This window comes from Atractosteus spatula, assembly GCF_055471065.1.
Source record: "Atractosteus spatula isolate fAtrSpa1 chromosome 10 unlocalized genomic scaffold, fAtrSpa1.hap1 SUPER_10_unloc_13, whole genome shotgun sequence".
In the NCBI taxonomy this organism is placed as follows: Eukaryota; Metazoa; Chordata; class Actinopteri; order Semionotiformes; family Lepisosteidae; genus Atractosteus; species Atractosteus spatula.
Genome location: NW_028296616.1, coordinates 557,390 through 578,385, shown reverse-complemented (window position 1 = coordinate 578,385; position 20,996 = coordinate 557,390). Strand labels below are relative to the sequence as shown.

Genomic DNA, 20,996 nt, shown 5'->3' with positions numbered 1-20,996 from the left:
GTCATGAGACACCCATGGGGTGCTGCTCTGTTCTTGCTAATTGTTTCCTGCCCCTCGCAGGCAGGAGTCCATGCGAGGAAGATGCGCTGGACAGAGCTCAGAGGGCACAGCTGGGTGGCTTTCCTTCTGAGTGACGTTCCTGCAACACTCTCCCGCTCCTCTTGGTGCGCTCATGCCGCAACACAGGAAGGCTGGAGCAGGTGGCTGTGGGCTCTGCGCACTGCCGAAATAGGTCAGTTGGGAGAGCGTTAGACTGAAGATCTAAAAGTCCCTGGTTTGATCCCGGGTTTCGGCATTTTGTTTCATCGCGCCCTTTGTTCCTCTCTCCAGCGCCCCCTGCCTAAAGTGACGCTTCCCTTTCTCAGCCCGAAACGCAAGCGAGACACCAGCAGCGGTCCTTGCAGGTTTCCGTAGTGTAGCGGCTATCTCGTTCGCCTCACACGCGAAAGGTCCCCGGTTCGAGACCGGGTGGAAACAGCCTCTTTTTGCACGCTCCTGTACTTCACAGAGGTCTTGAGCGACCGGTCATTTGTTCCCAATGTATTTCCGGTGCCTTCATGCACTCTTGTACCAAACGCACGTTCCTTCTGTACGCGGAGCCGATCATTTGCAATTGGGCTGTGCCGACAGACCAGGACGAGCTCTGTCGGCTCAAAAGCAGCGCAGGACCTGCAACAACAACAGAAAGATTAGCATCCAGCGGGGGCCTCTTAGTGAGCCCAAGATCTCATCAAGAATCGGCTCCAGCAACAGGGCTGGGCGCATTGTTCCATTCTCCGACCACTCTCGGTGTAAACAAGTCCCTCCTGGTCTCTGCTTGAAATGCACTTTCCTGCGTTTGCTTTGGTGTAACTGGCTTCCCCTGCATGGGCGAATGTGAAGAAGATCCTTAGTAAGTCATTGAAGAAAACCGAGAAGAGGTCAGAGTGGCCTCTGTCGTTCATCAACGATCCAGTCAGGCAGTACTCCTCTGTAAAGCGCCGTTCGTTCACATCGATTGGCTTTTTTTTGCCTTCATTCGCGCAAGTAGTCAAAGCAGACGCCCCTATTCTGCCGTGACCCGGATTCGAACCGGGGTTGTTGCGGCCACAACGCAAAGTACTGACCACTATACGATCACGGCGAGTTACCGATACCCACGTGGCAGGGCGGAAAAGGCTGTGCTCTCTTCGTGTGATCTAATTCGGAAAAGTCCTGACGTTGCATTTCAACTGAGCCCCAGTATACATCGACCCTTCGACACTCTGAGTGACAACTCTCTTGCGCGTTTTCTCATATTTATGTAGTTTGCTTGCATGATGCCCGGAACAGCAGGGGTGTGTGCTCCCATATGGTCTAGCGGTTAGGATTTCTGGTTTTCACCCGGGCGGCCTGGGATCGACTCCCGGTATGGGAACCTGTCAGTTTTGCCTCCTGCTTTCCAAAAGATCAGCACCGTGTACGAAGGAGCCGCATTAAAACCACTCGAACGTGCAAATCGCGCGAGAAGAGGGGGCGCTTGTTTCCAACCGAAGACTTCTCGCGTGTGAGACGAGCTGATCATCCCTGCAGGAGGTGGGAGGGTTACTCTGGTAGACAGGGCTGACCTTCGGCAATAGGATTTATACTCTCCAAGATGATATTTGCACTTTCTGGAGAGGCGATTTTCTCCACTTCAGTAGCCCGATTTCGTCGATTGCGTGGAGAGGGCTGTAGAATGTGGCGCCGCCTTTCCTGCTCCGTCCATGACAGGCGTGCTGGTCTCTGGAGAGAGAGCACGGTCCATCAGCGCACTCCAATAAAGGCACTGGAAGCAGCTGAATCGCATTGGCGAAGCTCAGCGCTGGGCCGCTGGGCAGGGATTGCCACCGTTTCCGTAGTGTAGTGGTTATCACGTTCGCCTCACACGCGAAAGGTCCCCGGTTCGAAACCGGGCGGAAACAGACCGGCTTCCTTTGTCGGCACGCACAAAAGGGGATTGGGGATTCGCCTAGCGCAGTGATCGAACAGACCCACTCACCTCTTAGTGTGGCGGGATCTGCACAGTGCATGTCGCAGCGCATCCTGCTTTCACTTCAATGCGCGTCCTGATGTACCCCAGTCTCCCGCGTGACAGGTGCGGATAATCACCACTATACTAACGAGGAAGACATCGCTCTCTCCGACCCCCGGCATCGTGTCCCGACCCACCGTGCTGGAAGCCGACGCCTGCTGTGATTCCTTTACGGAGCAGAAATGACAAACGACCAACTCGGAATGATTTGCCTTTGATGCTTTCAAAGCGTTCTTTGTGCATCGAACAGACCCACTCACCTCTTAGTGTGGCGGGATCTGCACAGTGCATGTCGCAGCGCTTCCTGCTTTCACTTCAATGTGCTTCCTGATGTCGAGTCGTGTGCCGTGCGGAGGCTCTGAAAGCGAGAGCAATGAAAAGGTGCACGGCGCTGTGAAAGAAAACAGAGAAGTGAAAGGCAGTCCTTTCTCTAAGGAGGTAAAAGAAAAGCTTTCTACTCCCCGTCAGGGAATCGAACCCTGGTCTCCCGCGTGACAGGCGGGGATACTTGCCACTATACTAACGAGGAAGACACCGCACTCTCCGATCCTCGGCATCGTGTCCCGACCCAGCGTGCTGGAAGGCGACGCGTGCTGTGATTCCTTTACGGAACAGAAATGACAACCGAGGAGCCGAGAGATCATGTCAGCATTTCGCGTCTGAACGGAAAACACAAACGACCAACTCGGAATGACTTGCTTTTGACGCTTTTCAAAGCGTTCTTTGTGCACGACGACTGCGCCGCCTAGCAGATACAGATGGGTTGTACAACTCTGAACTAGCAAATGGAAGAGGGCTAAGCCCCCTCTCTTTTAGCCCAGGTTCGATCTGTCTCCCAGAATCACCAGGGCGCACGCACACACACACACCCGTGCCGTTGAAGTGCTCTGCTTCATTTCTAAGGGCAACTCAACATTCACTCCTACCCCGAGAACAGAAAAGACAGCGTCCGCAGCAACAACAGCTCAGGTCTCTGCACAGGAGCTAAGCTGCCCCCATCTCCTCTGCTCTGCGGCTCCTGCGGAGTGGAGTCCTGCCTGGAGCCGTGTTTGCAGGCGGCGGCTCCCCGCGCTCTGTCTGTGCGTCCAAGAGCTCCTGGGAGGAAGAGAGAGCCCTCCCACTCGGGGGCTTTTCCACGGTCTGTGTGAGGAGGGGCGGGTGTGTCCAGTAGCTTATCGAGCGGAAGCCTGGGGCGGCGGAGAGCTGTGATCGTGCAGACCTTGAGGTGTCACCTCTTTGTCTGCTTTCCCGCCCCCCCTCCTCCCAAGCTCTGCTCCAGAGTAGCCCGGCAACCCCTCACACCTGCACGTGTCACAACCTAAGGTGTGGTCATGAGACACCCATGGGGTGCTGCTCTGTTCTTGCTAATTGTTTCCTGCCCCTCGCAGGCAGGAGTCCATGCGAGGAAGATGCGCTGGACAGAGCTCAGAGGGCACAGCTGGGTGGCTTTCCTTCTGAGTGACGTTCCTGCAACACTCTCCCGCTCCTCTTGGTGCGCTCATGCCGCAACACAGGAAGGCTGGAGCAGGTGGCTGTGGGCTCTGCGCACTGCCGAAATAGGTCAGTTGGGAGAGCGTTAGACTGAAGATCTAAAAGTCCCTGGTTTGATCCCGGGTTTCGGCATTTTGTTTCATCGCGCCCTTTGTTCCTCTCTCCAGCGCCCCCTGCCTAAAGTGACGCTTCCCTTTCTCAGCCCGAAACGCAAGCGAGACACCAGCAGCGGTCCTTGCAGGTTTCCGTAGTGTAGCGGCTATCTCGTTCGCCTCACACGCGAAAGGTCCCCGGTTCGAGACCGGGTGGAAACAGCCTCTTTTTGCACGCTCCTGTACTTCACAGAGGTCTTGAGCGACCGGTCATTTGTTCCCAATGTATTTCCGGTGCCTTCATGCACTCTTGTACCAAACGCACGTTCCTTCTGTACGCGGAGCCGATCATTTGCAATTGGGCTGTGCCGACAGACCAGGACGAGCTCTGTCGGCTCAAAAGCAGCGCAGGACCTGCAACAACAACAGAAAGATTAGCATCCAGCGGGGGCCTCTTAGTGAGCCCAAGATCTCATCAAGAATCGGCTCCAGCAACAGGGCTGGGCGCATTGTTCCATTCTCCGACCACTCTCGGTGTAAACAAGTCCCTCCTGGTCTCTGCTTGAAATGCACTTTCCTGCGTTTGCTTTGGTGTAACTGGCTTCCCCTGCATGGGCGAATGTGAAGAAGATCCTTAGTAAGTCATTGAAGAAAACCGAGAAGAGGTCAGAGTGGCCTCTGTCGTTCATCAACGATCCAGTCAGGCAGTACTCCTCTGTAAAGCGCCGTTCGTTCACATCGATTGGCTTTTTTTTGCCTTCATTCGCGCAAGTAGTCAAAGCAGACGCCCCTATTCTGCCGTGACCCGGATTCGAACCGGGGTTGTTGCGGCCACAACGCAAAGTACTGACCACTATACGGTCACGGCGAGTTACCGATACACACATGGTACGGCGGAAAAGGCTGTGCTCTCTTCGTGTGACCTAATTCGGAAAAGTCCTGACGTTGCATTTCAACTGAGCCCCAGTATACATCGACCGTTCGACACTCTGAGTGACAACTCTCTTGCGTGTTTTCTCATATTTATGTAGTTTGCTTGCATGATGCCCGGAACAGCGGGGTTGTGTGCTCCCATATGGTCTAGCGGTTAGGATTCCTGGTTTTCACCCAGGCAGCCCGGGTTTGACTCCCGGTATGGGAACGTGTCAGTTTTGCCTCCTGCTTTCCAAAAGATCAGCACCGTGTACGAAGGAGCCGCATTAAAACCACTCGAACGTGCAAAACGCGCGAGAAGAGGGGGCGCTTGTTTCCAACCGAAGACTTCTCGCGTGTGAGACGAGCTGATCATCGCTGCAGGAGGTGGGAGGGTTACTCTGGTAGACAGGGCTGACCTTCGGCAATAGGATTTATACTCTCCAAGATGATATTTGCACTTTCTGGAGAGGCGATTTTCTCCACTTCAGTAGCCCGATTTCGTCGATTGCGTGGAGAGGGCTGTAGAATGTGGCGCCGCTTTTCCTGCTCCGTCCATGACAGGCGTGCTGGTCTCTGGAGAGAGAGCACGGTCCATCAGCGCACTCCAATAAAGGCACTGGAAGCAGCTGAATCGCATTGGCGAAGCTCAGCACTGGGCCGCTGGGAAGGGTTTGCTACCGTTTCCGTAGTGTAGTGGTTATCACGTTTGCCTCCCACGCGAAAAGTCAATGGTTCGAAACTGGGCGGAAACAGACCGGCTTCTTTTGTCGCCACGCACAAAAGGGGATTGGGGATTCGCCTAGCGCTGTGATCGCACAGACCCACTCACCTCTTAGTGTGGCGGGATCTGCACAGTGCATGTCGCAGCGCATCCTGCTTTCACTCCAATGCGCGTCCTGATGTACCCCAGTCTCCCGCGTGACAGGTGGGGATAATCACCACTATACTAACGAGGAAGACATCGCACCCTTCGACCCCCGGCATCGTGTCCCGACCCACCGTGCTGGAAGCCGACGCGTGCTGTGATTCCTTTACGGAGCAGAAATGACAACCGAGGAGCCGAGAGATCATTTCAGCATTTCGCGTCTGAACAGAAAACACAAACGACCAACTCGGAATGACTTGCCTTTGACGCTTATCAAAGCGTTCTTTGTGCATCGAACAGACCCACTCACCTCTTAGTGTGGCGGGATCTGCACAGTGCATGTCGCAGCGCTTCCTGCTTTCACTTCAATGTGCTTTCTGATGTCGAGTCGTGTGCCGTGCGGAGGCTCTGAAAGCGAGAGCAATGAAAAGGTGCACGACGCTGTGAAAGAAAACAGAGAAGTGAAAGGCAGTCCTTTCTCTAAGGAGGTAAAAGAAAAGCTTTCTACTCCCCGTCGGGGAATCGAACCCCGGTCTCACGCGTGACAGGCAAGGATACTCGCCACTATACTAACGAGGAAGACGTCACACCCTTCGATCCCCGGCATCGTGTCCCGACCCAGCGTGCTGGAAGGCGACGCGTGCTGTGATTCCTTTACGGAGCAGAAATGACAACCGAGGAGCCGAGAGATCATTTCAGCATTTCGCGTCTGAACGGAAAACACAAACGACCAACTCGGAATGACTTGCTTTTGACGCTTTTCAAAGCGTTCTTTGTGCACGACGACTGCGCCGCCTAGCAGATACAAATGGGTTGTACAACTCTGAACTAGCAAATGGAAGAGGGCTAAGCCCCCTCTCTTTTAGCCCAGGTTCGATCTGTCTCCCAGAATCACCAGGGCGCACGCACACACACACACCCGTGCCGTTGAAGTGCTCTGCTTCATTTCTAAGGGCAACTCAACATTCACTCCTACCCCGAGAACAGAAAAGACAGCGTCCGCAGCAACAACAGCTCAGGTCTCTGCACAGGAACTAAGCTGCCCCCATCTCCTCTGCTCTGCGGCTCCTGTGGAGTGGAGTCCTGCCTGGAGCCGTGTTTGCAGGCGGCGGCTCCCCGCGCTCTGTCTGTGCGTCGTGTCCAAGAGCTCCTGGGAGGAAGAGAGAGCCCTCCCACTCGGGGGCTTTTCCACGGTCTGTGTGAGGAGGGGCGGGTGTGTCCAGTAGCTTATCGAGCGGAAGCCTGGGGCGGCGGAGAGCTGTGATCGTGCAGACCTTGAGGTGTCACCTCTTTGTCTGCTTTCCCGCCCCCCCTCCGCCCAAGCTCTGCTCCAGAGTAGCCCGGCAACCCCTCACACCTGCACGTGTCACAACCTAAGGTGTGGTCATGAGACACCCATGGGGTGCTGTTCTGTTCTTGCTAATTGTTTCCTGCCCGTCGCAGGCAGGAGTCCATGCGAGGAAGATAAGCTGGACAGAGCTCAGAGGGCGCAGCTGGGTGGCTTTCCTTCTGAGTGACGTTCCTGCAACACTCTCCCGCTCCTCTTGGTGCGCTCATGCCGCTGGAGCAGGTGGCTGTGGGCTCTGTGCACTGCCGAAATAGCTCAGTTGGGAGAGCGTTAGACTGAAGATCTAAAGGTCCCTGGTTCGATCCCGGGTTTCGGAATTTTGTTTCATCGCGCCCTTTGTTCCTCTCTCCAGCGCCCCCTGCCTAAAGTGACGCTTCCCTTTCTCAGCCCGAAACGCAAGCGAGACACCAGCAGCGGTCCCTGCAGGTTTCCGTAGTGTAGCGGCTATCACGTTCGCCTAACACGCGAAAGGTCCCCGGTTCGAGACCGGGCGGAAACAGCCTCTTGTTGCACGCTCCTGTACTTCACAGAGGTCTTGAGCGACCGGTCATTTGTTCCCAATGTATTTCCGGTGCCTTCATGCACTCTTGTACCAAACGCACGTTCCTTCTGTACGCGGAGCCGATCATTTGCAATTGGGCTGTGCCGACAGACCAGGACGAGCTCTGTCGGCTCAAAAGCAGCGCAGGACCTGCAAGAACAACAGAAAGATTAGCATCCAGTGAGCCCAAGATCTCATCAAGAATCGGCTCCAGCAACAGGGCTGGGCGCATTGTTCCATTCTCCGACCACTCTCGGTGTAAACAAGTCCCTCCTGGTCTCTGCTTGAAATGCACTTTCCTGCGTTTGCTTTGGTGTAACTGGCTTCCCCTGCATGGGCGAATGTGAAGAAGATCCTTAGTAAGTCGTTGAAGAAAACCGAGAAGAGGTCGGAGTGGCCTCTGTCGTTCATCAACGATCCAGTCAGGCAGTACTCCTCTGTAAAGCGCCGTTCGTTCACATCGATTGGCTTTCTTTTGCCTTCATTCGCGCAAGTAGTAAAAGTAGACGCCCCTATTCTGCCGTGACCCGGATTCGAACCGGGGTTGTTGCGGCCACAACGCAAAGTACTGACCACTATACGATCACGGCGAGTTACCGATACACACATGGTAGGGCGGAAAAGGCTGTGCTCTCTTCGTGTGACCTAATTCGGAAAAGTCCTGACGTTGCATTTCAACTGAGCCCCAGTATACATCGACCCTTCGACACTCTGAGTGACAACTCTCTTGCGTGTTTTCTCATATTTATGTAGTTTGCTTGCATGATGCCCGGAACAGCGGGGTTGTGTGCTCCCATATGGTCTAGCGGTTAGGATTCCTGGTTTTCACCCAGGCGGCCCGGGTTTGACTCCCGGTATGGGAACGTGTCAGTTTTGCCTCCTGCTTTCCAAAAGATCAGCACCGTGTACGAAGGAGCCGCATTAAAACCACTCGAACGTGCAAAACGCGCGAGAAGAGGGGGCGCTTGTTTCCAACCGAAGACTTCTCGCGTGTGAGACGAGCTGATCATCGCTGCAGGAGGTGGGAGGGTTACTCTGGTAGACAGGGCTGACCTTCGGCAATAGGATTTATACTCTCCAAGATGATATTTGCACTTTCTGGAGAGGCGATTTTCTCCACTTCAGTAGCCCGATTTCGTCGATTGCGTGGAGAGGGCTGTAGAATGTGGCGCCGCTTTTCCTGCTCCGTCCATGACAGGCGTGCTGGTCTCTGGAGAGAGAGCACGGTCCATCAGCGCACTCCAATAAAGGCACTGGAAGCAGCTGAATCGCATTGGCGAAGCTCAGCACTGGGCCGCTGGGAAGGGTTTGCTACCGTTTCCGTAGTGTAGTGGTTATCACGTTTGCCTCCCACGCGAAAAGTCAATGGTTCGAAACTGGGCGGAAACAGACCGGCTTCTTTTGTCGCCACGCACAAAAGGGGATTGGGGATTCGCCTAGCGCTGTGATCGCACAGACCCACTCACCTCTTAGTGTGGCGGGATCTGCACAGTGCATGTCGCAGCGCATCCTGCTTTCACTCCAATGCGCGTCCTGATGTACCCCAGTCTCCCGCGTGACAGGTGGGGATAATCACCACTATACTAACGAGGAAGACATCACACCCTTCGACCCCCGGCATCGTGTCCCGACCCACCGTGCTGGAAGCCGACGCGTGCTGTGATTCCTTTACGGAGCAGAAATGACAACCGAGGAGCCGAGAGATCATTTCAGCATTTCGCGTCTGAACAGAAAACACAAACGACCAACTCGGAATGACTTGCCTTTGACGCTTATCAAAGCGTTCTTTGTGCATCGAACAGACCCACTCACCTCTTAGTGTGGCGGGATCTGCACACTGCATGTCGCAGCGCTTCCTGCTTTCACTTCAATGTGCTTTCTGATGTCGAGTCGTGTGCCGTGCGGAGGCTCTGAAAGCGAGAGCAATGAAAAGGTGCACGACGCTGTGAAAGAAAACAGAGAAGTGAAAGGCAGTCCTTTCTCTAAGGAGGTAAAAGAAAAGCTTTCTACTCCCCGTCGGGGAATCGAACCCCGGTCTCACGCGTGACAGGCAAGGATACTCGCCACTATACTAACGAGGAAGACATCACACCCTTCGATCCCCGGCATCGTGTCCCGACCCAGCGTGCTGGAAGGCGACGCGTGCTGTGATTCCTTTACGGAGCAGAAATGACAACCGAGGAGCCGAGAGATCATTTCAGCATTTCGCGTCTGAACGGAAAACACAAACGACCAACTCGGAATGACTTGCTTTTGACGCTTTTCAAAGCGTTCTTTGTGCACGACGACTGCGCCGCCTAGCAGATACAAATGGGTTGTACAACTCTGAACTAGCAAATGGAAGAGGGCTAAGCCCCCTCTCTTTTAGCCCAGGTTCGATCTGTCTCCCAGAATCACCAGGGCGCACGCACACACACACACCCGTGCCGTTGAAGTGCTCTGCTTCATTTCTAAGGGCAACTCAACATTCACTCCTACCCCGAGAACAGAAAAGACAGCGTCCGCAGCAACAACAGCTCAGGTCTCTGCACAGGAACTAAGCTGCCCCCATCTCCTCTGCTCTGCGGCTCCTGTGGAGTGGAGTCCTGCCTGGAGCCGTGTTTGCAGGCGGCGGCTCCCCGCGCTCTGTCTGTGCGTCGTGTCCAAGAGCTCCTGGGAGGAAGAGAGAGCCCTCCCACTCGGGGGCTTTTCCACGGTCTGTGTGAGGAGGGGCGGGTGTGTCCAGTAGCTTATCGAGCGGAAGCCTGGGGCGGCGGAGAGCTGTGATCGTGCAGACCTTGAGGTGTCACCTCTTTGTCTGCTTTCCCGCCCCCCCTCCGCCCAAGCTCTGCTCCAGAGTAGCCCGGCAACCCCTCACACCTGCACGTGTCACAACCTAAGGTGTGGTCATGAGACACCCATGGGGTGCTGTTCTGTTCTTGCTAATTGTTTCCTGCCCGTCGCAGGCAGGAGTCCATGCGAGGAAGATGCGCTGGACAGAGCTCAGAGGGCGCAGCTGGGTGGCTTTCCTTCTGAGTGACGTTCCTGCAACACTCTCCCGCTCCTCTTGGTGCGCTCATGCCGCTGGAGCAGGTGGCTGTGGGCTCTGTGCACTGCCGAAATAGCTCAGTTGGGAGAGCGTTAGACTGAAGATCTGAAGGTCCCTGGTTCGATCCCGGGTTTCGGCATTTTGTTTCATCGCGCCCTTTGTTCCTCTCTCCAGCGCCCCCTGCCTAAAGTGACGCTTCCCTTTCTCAGCCCGAAACGCAAGCGAGACACCAGCAGCGGTCCCTGCAGGTTTCCGTAGTGTAGCGGCTATCACGTTCGCCTAACACGCGAAAGGTCCCCGGTTCGAGACCGGGCGGAAACAGCCTCTTGTTGCACGCTCCTGTACTTCACAGAGGTCTTGAGCGACCGGTCATTTGTTCCCAATGTATTTCCGGTGCCTTCATGCACTCTTGTACCAAACGCACGTTCCTTCTGTACGCGGAGCCGATCATTTGCAATTGGGCTGTGCCGACAGACCAGGACGAGCTCTGTCGGCTCAAAAGCAGCGCAGGACCTGCAAGAACAACAGAAAGATTAGCATCCAGTGAGCCCAAGATCTCATCAAGAATCGGCTCCAGCAACAGGGCTGGGCGCATTGTTCCATTCTCCGACCACTCTCGGTGTAAACAAGTCCCTCCTGGTCTCTGCTTGAAATGCACTTTCCTGCGTTTGCTTTGGTGTAACTGGCTTCCCCTGCATGGGCGAATGTGAAGAAGATCCTTAGTAAGTCGTTGAAGAAAACCGAGAAGAGGTCGGAGTGGCCTCTGTCGTTCATCAACGATCCAGTCAGGCAGTACTCCTCTGTAAAGCGCCGTTCGTTCACATCGATTGGCTTTTTTTTGCCTTCATTCGCGCAAGTAGTAAAAGCAGACGCCCCTATTCTGCCGTGACCCGGATTCGAACCGGGGTTGTTGCGGCCACAACGCAAAGTACTGACCACTATACGGTCACGGCGAGTTACCGATACACACATGGTACGGCGGAAAAGGCTGTGCTCTCTTCGTGTGACCTAATTCGGAAAAGTCCTGACGTTGCATTTCAACTGAGCCCCAGTATACATCGACCGTTCGACACTCTGAGTGACAACTCTCTTGCGTGTTTTCTCATATTTATGTAGTTTGCTTGCATGATGCCCGGAACAGCGGGGTTGTGTGCTCCCATATGGTCTAGCGGTTAGGATTCCTGGTTTTCACCCAGGCAGCCCGGGTTTGACTCCCGGTATGGGAACGTGTCAGTTTTGCCTCCTGCTTTCCAAAAGATCAGCACCGTGTACGAAGGAGCCGCATTAAAACCACTCGAACGTGCAAAACGCGCGAGAAGAGGGGGCGCTTGTTTCCAACCGAAGACTTCTCGCGTGTGAGACGAGCTGATCATCGCTGCAGGAGGTGGGAGGGTTACTCTGGTAGACAGGGCTGACCTTCGGCAATAGGATTTATACTCTCCAAGATGATATTTGCACTTTCTGGAGAGGCGATTTTCTCCACTTCAGTAGCCCGATTTCGTCGATTGCGTGGAGAGGGCTGTAGAATGTGGCGCCGCCTTTCCTGCTCCGTCCATGACAGGCGTGCTGGTCTCTGGAGAGAGAGCACGGTCCATCAGCGCACTCCAATAAAGGCACTGGAAGCAGCTGAATCGCATTGGCGAAGCTCAGCGCTGGGCCGCTGGGCAGGGATTGCCACCGTTTCCGTAGTGTAGTGGTTATCACGTTCGCCTCACACGCGAAAGGTCCCCGGTTCGAAACCGGGCGGAAACAGACCGGCTTCCTTTGTCGGCACGCACAAAAGGGGATTGGGGATTCGCCTAGCGCAGTGATCGAACAGACCCACTCACCTCTTAGTGTGGCGGGATCTGCACAGTGCATGTCGCAGCGCATCCTGCTTTCACTTCAATGCGCGTCCTGATGTACCCCAGTCTCCCGCGTGACAGGTGCGGATAATCACCACTATACTAACGAGGAAGACATCGCTCTCTCCGACCCCCGGCATCGTGTCCCGACCCACCGTGCTGGAAGCCGACGCCTGCTGTGATTCCTTTACGGAGCAGAAATGACAACCGAGGAGCCGAGAGATCATTTCAGCATTTCGCGTCTGAACAGAAAACACAAACGACCAACTCGGAATGATTTGCCTTTGATGCTTTCAAAGCGTTCTTTGTGCATCGAACAGACCCACTCACCTCTTAGTGTGGCGGGATCTGCACAGTGCATGTCGCAGCGCTTCCTGCTTTCACTTCAATGTGCTTCCTGATGTCGAGTCGTGTGCCGTGCGGAGGCTCTGAAAGCGAGAGCAATGAAAAGGTGCACGGCGCTGTGAAAGAAAACAGAGAAGTGAAAGGCAGTCCTTTCTCTAAGGAGGTAAAAGAAAAGCTTTCTACTCCCCGTCAGGGAACCGAACCCTGGTCTCCCGCGTGACAGGCGGGGATACTTGCCACTATACTAACGAGGAAGACACCGCACTCTCCGATCCTCGGCATCGTGTCCCGACCCAGCGTGCTGGAAGGCGACGCGTGCTGTGATTCCTTTACGGAACAGAAATGACAACCGAGGAGCCGAGAGATCATGTCAGCATTTCGCGTCTGAACGGAAAACACAAACGACCAACTCGGAATGACTTGCTTTTGACGCTTTTCAAAGCGTTCTTTGTGCACGACGACTGCGCCGCCTAGCAGATACAGATGGGTTGTACAACTCTGAACTAGCAAATGGAAGAGGGCTAAGCCCCCTCTCTTTTAGCCCAGGTTCGATCTGTCTCCCAGAATCACCAGGGCGCACGCACACACACCCGTGCCGTTGAAGTGCTCTGCTTCATTTCTAAGGGCAACTCAACATTCACTCCTACCCCGAGAACAGAAAAGACAGCGTCCGCAGCAACAACAGCTCAGGTCTCTGCACAGGAGCTAAGCTGCCCCCATCTCCTCTGCTCTGCGGCTCCTGCGGAGTGGAGTCCTGCCTGGAGCCGTGTTTGCAGGCGGCGGCTCCCCGCGCTCTGTCTGTGCGTCCAAGAGCTCCTGGGAGGAAGAGAGAGCCCTCCCACTCGGGGGCTTTTCCACGGTCTGTGTGAGGAGGGGCGGGTGTGTCCAGTAGCTTATCGAGCGGAAGCCTGGGGCGGCGGAGAGCTGTGATCGTGCAGACCTTGAGGTGTCACCTCTTTGTCTGCTTTCCCGCCCCCCCTCCGCCCAAGCTCTGCTCCAGAGTAGCCCGGCAACCCCTCACACCTGCACGTGTCACAACCTAAGGTGTGGTCATGAGACACCCATGGGGTGCTGCTCTGTTCTTGCTAATTGTTTCCTGCCCGTCGCAGGCAGGAGTCCATGCGAGGAAGATGCGCTGGACAGAGCTCAGAGGGCACAGCTGGGTGGCTTTCCTTCTGAGTGACGTTCCTGCAACACTCTCCCGCTCCTCTTGGTGCGCTCATGCCGCAACACAGGAAGGCTGGAGCAGGTGGCTGTGGGCTCTGCGCACTGCCGAAATAGGTCAGTTGGGAGAGCGTTAGACTGAAGATCTAAAAGTCCCTGGTTTGATCCCGGGTTTTGGCATTTTGTTTCATCGCGCCCTTTGTTCCTCTCTCCAGCGCCCCCTGCCTAAAGTGACGCTTCCCTTTCTCAGCCCGAAACGCAAGCGAGACACCAGCAGCGGTCCCTGCAGGTTTCCGTAGTGTAGCGGCTATCACGTTCGCCTCACACGCGAAAAGTCCCCGGTTCGAGACCGGGCGGAAACAGCCTCTTTTTGCACGCTCCTGTACTTCACAGAGGTCTTGAGCGACCGGTCATTTGTTCCCAATGTATTTCCGGTGCCTTCATGCACTCTTGTACCAAACGCACGTTCCTTCTGTACGCGGAGCCGATCATTTGCAATTGGGCTGTGCCGACAGACCAGGACGAGCTCTGTCGGCTCAAAAGCAGCGCAGGACCTGCAACAACAACAGAAAGATTAGCATCCAGCGGGGGCCTCTTAGTGAGCCCAAGATCTCATCAAGAATCGGCTCCAGCAACAGGGCTGGGCGCATTGTTCCATTCTCCGACCACTCTCGGTGTAAACAAGTCCCTCCTGGTCTCTGCTTGAAATGCACTTTCCTGCGTTTGCTTTGGTGTAACTGGCTTCCCCTGCATGGGCGAATGTGAAGAAGATCCTTAGTAAGTCATTGAAGAAAACCGAGAAGAGGTCAGAGTGGCCTCTGTCGTTCATCAACGATCCAGTCAGGCAGTACTCCTCTGTAAAGCGCCGTTCGTTCACATCGATTGGCTTTTTTTTGCCTTCATTCGCGCAAGTAGTCAAAGCAGACGCCCCTATTCTGCCGTGACCCGGATTCGAACCGGGGTTGTTGCGGCCACAACGCAAAGTACTGACCACTATACGATCACGGCGAATTACCGATACCCACGTGGCAGGCCGGAAAAGGCTGTGCTCTCTTCGTGTGACCTAATTCGGAAAAGTCCTGACGTTGCATTTCAACTGAGCCCCAGTATACATCGACCCTTCGACACTCTGAGTGACAACTCTCTTGCGCGTTTTCTCATATTTATGTAGTTTGCTTGCATGATGCCCGGAACAGCAGGGGTGTGTGCTCCCATATGGTCTAGCGGTTAGGATTCCTGGTTTTCACCCAGGCGGCCCGGGTTCGACTCCCGGTATGGGAACCTGTCAGTTTTGCCTCCTGCTTTCCAAAAGATCAGCACCGTGTACGAAGGAGCCGCATTAAAACCACTCGAACGTGCAAAACGCGCGAGAAGAGGGGGCGCTTGTTTCCAACCGAAGACTTCTCGCGTGTGAGACGAGCTGATCATCCCTGCAGGAGGTGGGAGGGTTACTCTGGTAGACAGGGCTGACCTTCGGCAATAGGATTTATACTCTCCAAGATGATATTTGCACTTTCTGGAGAGGCGATTTTCTCCACTTCAGTAGCCCGATTTCATCGATTGCGTGGAGAGGGCTGTAGAATGTGGCGCCGCCTTTCCTGCTCCGTCCATGACAGGCGTGCTGGTCTCTGGAGAGAGAGCACGGTCCATCAGCGCACTCCAATAAAGGCACTGGAAGCAGCTGAATCGCATTGGCGAAGCTCAGCGCTGGGCCGCTGGGCAGGGATTGCCACCGTTTCCGTAGTGTAGTGGTTATCACGTTCGCCTCACACGCGAAAGGTCCCCGGTTCGAAACCGGGCGGAAACAGACCGGCTTCCTTTGTCGGCACGCACAAAAGGGGATTGGGGATTCGCCTAGCGCAGTGATCGAACAGACCCACTCACCTCTTAGTGTGGCGGGATCTGCACAGTGCATGTCGCAGCGCATCCTGCTTTCACTTCAATGCGCGTCCTGATGTACCCCAGTCTCCCGCGTGGCAGGTGCGGATAATCACCACTATACTAACGAGGAAGACATCGCTCTCTCCGACCCCCGGCATCGTGTCCCGACCCACCGTGCTGGAAGCCGACGCCTGCTGTGATTCCTTTACGGAGCAGAAATGACAACCGAGGAGCCGAGAGATCATTTCAGCATTTCGCGTCTGAACAGAAAACACAAACGACCAACTCGGAATGATTTGCCTTTGATGCTTTCAAAGCGTTCTTTGTGCACGACGACTGCGCCGCCTAGCATTGCTCTCCTACCCCGGAGAGCAATGAAAAGGTGCACGGCGCTGTGAAAGAAAACAGAGAAGTGAAAGGCAGTCCTTTCTCTAAGGAGGTAAAAGAAAAGCTTTCTACTCCCCGTCAGGGAATCGAACCCTGGTCTCCCGCGTGACAGGCGGGGATACTTGCCACTATACTAACGAGGAAGACACCGCACTCTCCGATCCTCGGCATCGTGTCCCGACCCAGCGTGCTGGAAGGCGACGCGTGCTGTGATTCCTTTACGGAACAGAAATGACAACCGAGGAGCCGAGAGATCATGTCAGCATTTCGCGTCTGAACGGAAAACACAAACGACCAACTCGGAATGACTTGCTTTTGACGCTTTTCAAAGCGTTCTTTGTGCACGACGACTGCGCCGCCTAGCAGATACAGATGGGTTGTACAACTCTGAACTAGCAAATGGAAGAGGGCTAAGCCCCCTCTCTTTTAGCCCAGGTTCGATCTGTCTCCCAGAATCACCAGGGCGCACGCACACACACACACCCGTGCCGTTGAAGTGCTCTGCTTCATTTCTAAGGGCAACTCAACATTCACTCCTACCCCGAGAACAGAAAAGACAGCGTCCGCAGCAACAACAGCTCAGGTCTCTGCACAGGAGCTAAGCTGCCCCCATCTCCTCTGCTCTGCGGCTCCTGCGGAGTGGAGTCCTGCCTGGAGCCGTGTTTGCAGGCGGCGGCTCCCCGCGCTCTGTCTGTGCGTCCAAGAGCTCCTGGGAGGAAGAGAGAGCCCTCCCACTCGGGGGCTTTTCCACGGTCTGTGTGAGGAGGGGCGGGTGTGTCCAGTAGCTTATCGAGCGGAAGCCTGGGGCGGCGGAGAGCTGTGATCGTGCAGACCTTGAGGTGTCACCTCTTTGTCTGCTTTCCCGCCCCCCCTCCTCCCAAGCTCTGCTCCAGAGTAGCCCGGCAACCCCTCACACCTGCACGTGTCACAACCTAAGGTGTGGTCATGAGACACCCATGGGGTGCTGCTCTGTTCTTGCTAATTGTTTCCTGCCCCTCGCAGGCAGGAGTCCATGCGAGGAAGATGCGCTGGACAGAGCTCAGAGGGCACAGCTGGGTGGCTTTCCTTCTGAGTGACGTTCCTGCAACACTCTCCCGCTCCTCTTGGTGCGCTCATGCCGCAACACAGGAAGGCTGGAGCAGGTGGCTGTGGGCTCTGCGCACTGCCGAAATAGGTCAGTTGGGAGAGCGTTAGACTGAAGATCTAAAAGTCCCTGGTTTGATCCCGGGTTTCGGCATTTTGTTTCATCGCGCCCTTTGTTCCTCTCTCCAGCGCCCCCTGCCTAAAGTGACGCTTCCCTTTCTCAGCCCGAAACGCAAGCGAGACACCAGCAGCGGTCCTTGCAGGTTTCCGTAGTGTAGCGGCTATCTCGTTCGCCTCACACGCGAAAGGTCCCCGGTTCGAGACCGGGTGGAAACAGCCTCTTTTTGCACGCTCCTGTACTTCACAGAGGTCTTGAGCGACCGGTCATTTGTTCCCAATGTATTTCCGGTGCCTTCATGCACTCTTGTACCAAACGCACGTTCCTTCTGTACGCGGAGCCGATCATTTGCAATTGGGCTGTGCCGACAGACCAGGACGAGCTCTGTCGGCTCAAAAGCAGCGCAGGACCTGCAACAACAACAGAAAGATTAGCATCCAGCGGGGGCCTCTTAGTGAGCCCAAGATCTCATCAAGAATCGGCTCCAGCAACAGGGCTGGGCGCATTGTTCCATTCTCCGACCACTCTCGGTGTAAACAAGTCCCTCCTGGTCTCTGCTTGAAATGCACTTTCCTGCGTTTGCTTTGGTGTAACTGGCTTCCCCTGCATGGGCGAATGTGAAGAAGATCCTTAGTAAGTCATTGAAGAAAACCGAGAAGAGGTCAGAGTGGCCTCTGTCGTTCATCAACGATCCAGTCAGGCAGTACTCCTCTGTAAAGCGCCGTTCGTTCACATCGATTGGCTTTTTTTTGCCTTCATTCGCGCAAGTAGTCAAAGCAGACGCCCCTATTCTGCCGTGACCCGGATTCGAACCGGGGTTGTTGCGGCCACAACGCAAAGTACTGACCACTATACGATCACGGCGAGTTACCGATACCCACGTGGCAGGCCGGAAAAGGCTGTGCTCTCTTCGTGTGATCTAATTCGGAAAAGTCCTGACGTTGCATTTCAACTGAGCCCCAGTATACATCGACCCTTCGACACTCTGAGTGACAACTCTCTTGCGCGTTTTCTCATATTTATGTAGTTTGCTTGCATGATGCCCGGAACAGCAGGGGTGTGTGCTCCCATATGGTCTAGCGGTTAGGATTTCTGGTTTTCACCCGGGCGGCCTGGGATCGACTCCCGGTATGGGAAACTGTCAGTTTTGCCTCCTGCTTTCCAAAAGATCAGCACCGTGTACGAAGGAGCCGCATTAAAACCACTCGAACGTGCAAATCGCGCGAGAAGAGGGGGCGCTTGTTTCCAACCGAAGACTTCTCGCGTGTGAGACGAGCTGATCATCCCTGCAGGAGGTGGGAGGGTTACTCTGGTAGACAGGGCTGACCTTCGGCAATAGGATTTATACTCTCCAAGATGATATTTGCACTTTCTGGAGAGGCGATTTTCTCCACTTCAGTAGCCCGATTTCGTCGATTGCGTGGAGAGGGCTGTAGAATGTGGCGCCGCCTTTCCTGCTCCGTCCATGACAGGCGTGCTGGTCTCTGGAGAGAGAGCACGGTCCATCAGCGCACTCCAATAAAGGCACTGGAAGCAGCTGAATCGCATTGGCGAAGCTCAGCGCTGGGCCGCTGGGCAGGCATTGCCACCGTTTCCGTAGTGTAGTGGTTATCACGTTCGCCTCACACGCGAAAGGTCCCCGGTTCGAAACCGGGCGGAAACAGACCGGCTTCCTTTGTCGGCACGCACAAAAGGGGATTGGGGATTCGCCTAGCGCAGTGATCGAACAGACCCACTCACCTCTTAGTGTGGCGGGATCTGCACAGTGCATGTCGCAGCGCATCCTGCTTTCACTTCAATGCGCGTCCTGATGTACCCCAGTCTCCCGCGTGACAGGTGCGGATAATCACCACTATACTAACGAGGAAGACATCGCTCTCTCCGACCCCCGGCATCGTGTCCCGACCCACCGTGCTGGAAGCCGACGCCTGCTGTGATTCCTTTACGGAGCAGAAATGACAAACGACCAACTCGGAATGATTTGCCTTTGATGCTTTCAAAGCGTTCTTTGTGCATCGAACAGACCCACTCACCTCTTAGTGTGGCGGGATCTGCACAGTGCATGTCGCAGCGCTTCCTGCTTTCACTTCAATGTGCTTCCTGATGTCGAGTCGTGTGCCGTGCGGAGGCTCTGAAAGCGAGAGCAATGAAAAGGTGCACGGCGCTGTGAAAGAAAACAGAGAAGTGAAAGGCAGTCCTTTCTCTAAGGAGGTAAAAGAAAAGCTTTCTACTCCCCGTCAGGGAATCGAACCCTGGTCTCCCGCGTGACAGGCGGGGATACTTGCCACTATACTAACGAGGAAGACACCGCACTCTCCGATCCTCGGCATCGTGTCCCGACCCAGCGTGCTGGAAGGCGACGCGTGCTGTGATTCCTTTACGGAACAGAAATGACAACCGAGGAGCCGAGAGATCATGTCAGCATTTCGCGTCTGAACGGAAAACACAAACGACCAACTCGGAATGACTTGCTTTTGACGCTTTTCAAAGCGTTCTTTGTGCACGACGACTGCGCCGCCTAGCAGATACAGATGGGTTGTACAACTCTGAACTAGCAAATGGAAGAGGGCTAAGCCCCCTCTCTTTTAGCCCAGGTTCGATCTGTCTCCCAGAATCACCAGGGCGCACGCACACACACACACCCGTGCCGTTGAAGTGCTCTGCTTCATTTCTAAGGGCAACTCAACATTCACTCCTACCCCGAGAACAGAAAAGACAGCGTCCGCAGCAACAACAGCTCAGGTCTCTGCACAGGAGCTAAGCTGCCCCCATCTCCTCTGCTCTGCGGCTCCTGCGGAGTGGAGTCCTGCCTGGAGCCGTGTTTGCAGGCGGCGGCTCCCCGCGCTCTGTCTGTGCGTCCAAGAGCTCCTGGGAGGAAGAGAGAGCCCTCCCACTCGGGGGCTTTTCCACGGTCTGTGTGAGGAGGGGCGGGTGTGTCCAGTAGCTTATCGAGCGGAAGCCTGGGGCGGCGGAGAGCTGTGATCGTGCAGACCTTGAGGTGTCACCTCTTTGTCTGCTTTCCCGCCCCCCCTCCTCCCAAGCTCTGCTCCAGAGTAGCCCGGCAACCCCTCACACCTGCACGTGTCACAACCTAAGGTGTGGTCATGAGACACCCATGGGGTGCTGCTCTGTTCTTGCTAATTGTTTCCTGCCCCTCGCAGGCAGGAGTCCATGCGAGGAAGATGCGCTGGACAGAGCTCAGAGGGCACAGCTGGGTGGCTTTCCTTCTGAGTGACGTTCCTGCAACACTCTCCCGCTCCTCTTGGTGCGCTCATGCCGCAACACAGGAAGGCTGGAGCAGGTGGCTGTGGGCTCTGCGCACTGCCGAAATAGGTCAGTTGGGAGAGCGTTAGACTGAAGATCTAAAAGTCCCTGGTTTGATCCCGGGTTTCGGCATTTTGTTTCATCGCGCCCTTTGTTCCTCTCTCCAGCGCCCCCTGCCTAAAGTGACGCTTCCCTTTCTCAGCCCGAAACGCAAGCGAGACACCAGCAGCGGTCCTTGCAGGTTTCCGTAGTGTAGCGGCTATCTCGTTCGCCTCACACGCGAAAGGTCCCCGGTTCGAGACCGGGTGGAAACAGCCTCTTTTTGCACGCTCCTGTACTTCACAGAGGTCTTGAGCGACCGGTCATTTGTTCCCAATGTATTTCCGGTGCCTTCATGCACTCTTGTACCAAACGCACGTTCCTTCTGTACGCGGAGCCGATCATTTGCAATTGGGCTGTGCCGACAGACCAGGACGAGCTCTGTCGGCTCAAAAGCAGCGCAGGACCTGCAACAACAACAGAAAGATTAGCATCCAGCGGGGGCCTCTTAGTGAGCCCAAGATCTCATCAAGAATCGGCTCCAGCAACAGGGCTGGGC

General features: G+C 55.2%; 5 non-coding genes across 5 annotated transcripts; all 5 read left to right on the top strand.

Annotated features, from left to right (window-relative positions):
* The first annotated feature begins 1,849 nt into the window (after positions 1–1,849).
* On the top strand, positions 1,850–1,922 carry trnav-cac (transfer RNA valine (anticodon CAC)). Its single transcript has one exon. It is a non-coding gene; the product is annotated as a tRNA-Val (tRNA).
* Positions 1,923–11,991: 10,069 nt separating this feature from the next.
* trnav-cac (transfer RNA valine (anticodon CAC)) lies at positions 11,992–12,064 on the top strand. The gene has a single exon. It is a non-coding gene; the product is annotated as a tRNA-Val (tRNA).
* Positions 12,065–14,874: 2,810 nt separating this feature from the next.
* On the top strand, positions 14,875–14,946 carry trnae-uuc (transfer RNA glutamic acid (anticodon UUC)). Its single transcript has one exon. It is a non-coding gene; the product is annotated as a tRNA-Glu (tRNA).
* A 453-nt stretch (positions 14,947–15,399) lies between these two features.
* Positions 15,400–15,472, top strand: trnav-cac (transfer RNA valine (anticodon CAC)). Its single transcript has one exon. It is a non-coding gene; the product is annotated as a tRNA-Val (tRNA).
* Positions 15,473–18,724: 3,252 nt separating this feature from the next.
* trnav-cac (transfer RNA valine (anticodon CAC)) lies at positions 18,725–18,797 on the top strand. Its single transcript has one exon. It is a non-coding gene; the product is annotated as a tRNA-Val (tRNA).
* The last annotated feature ends 2,199 nt before the right edge of the window (positions 18,798–20,996 follow it).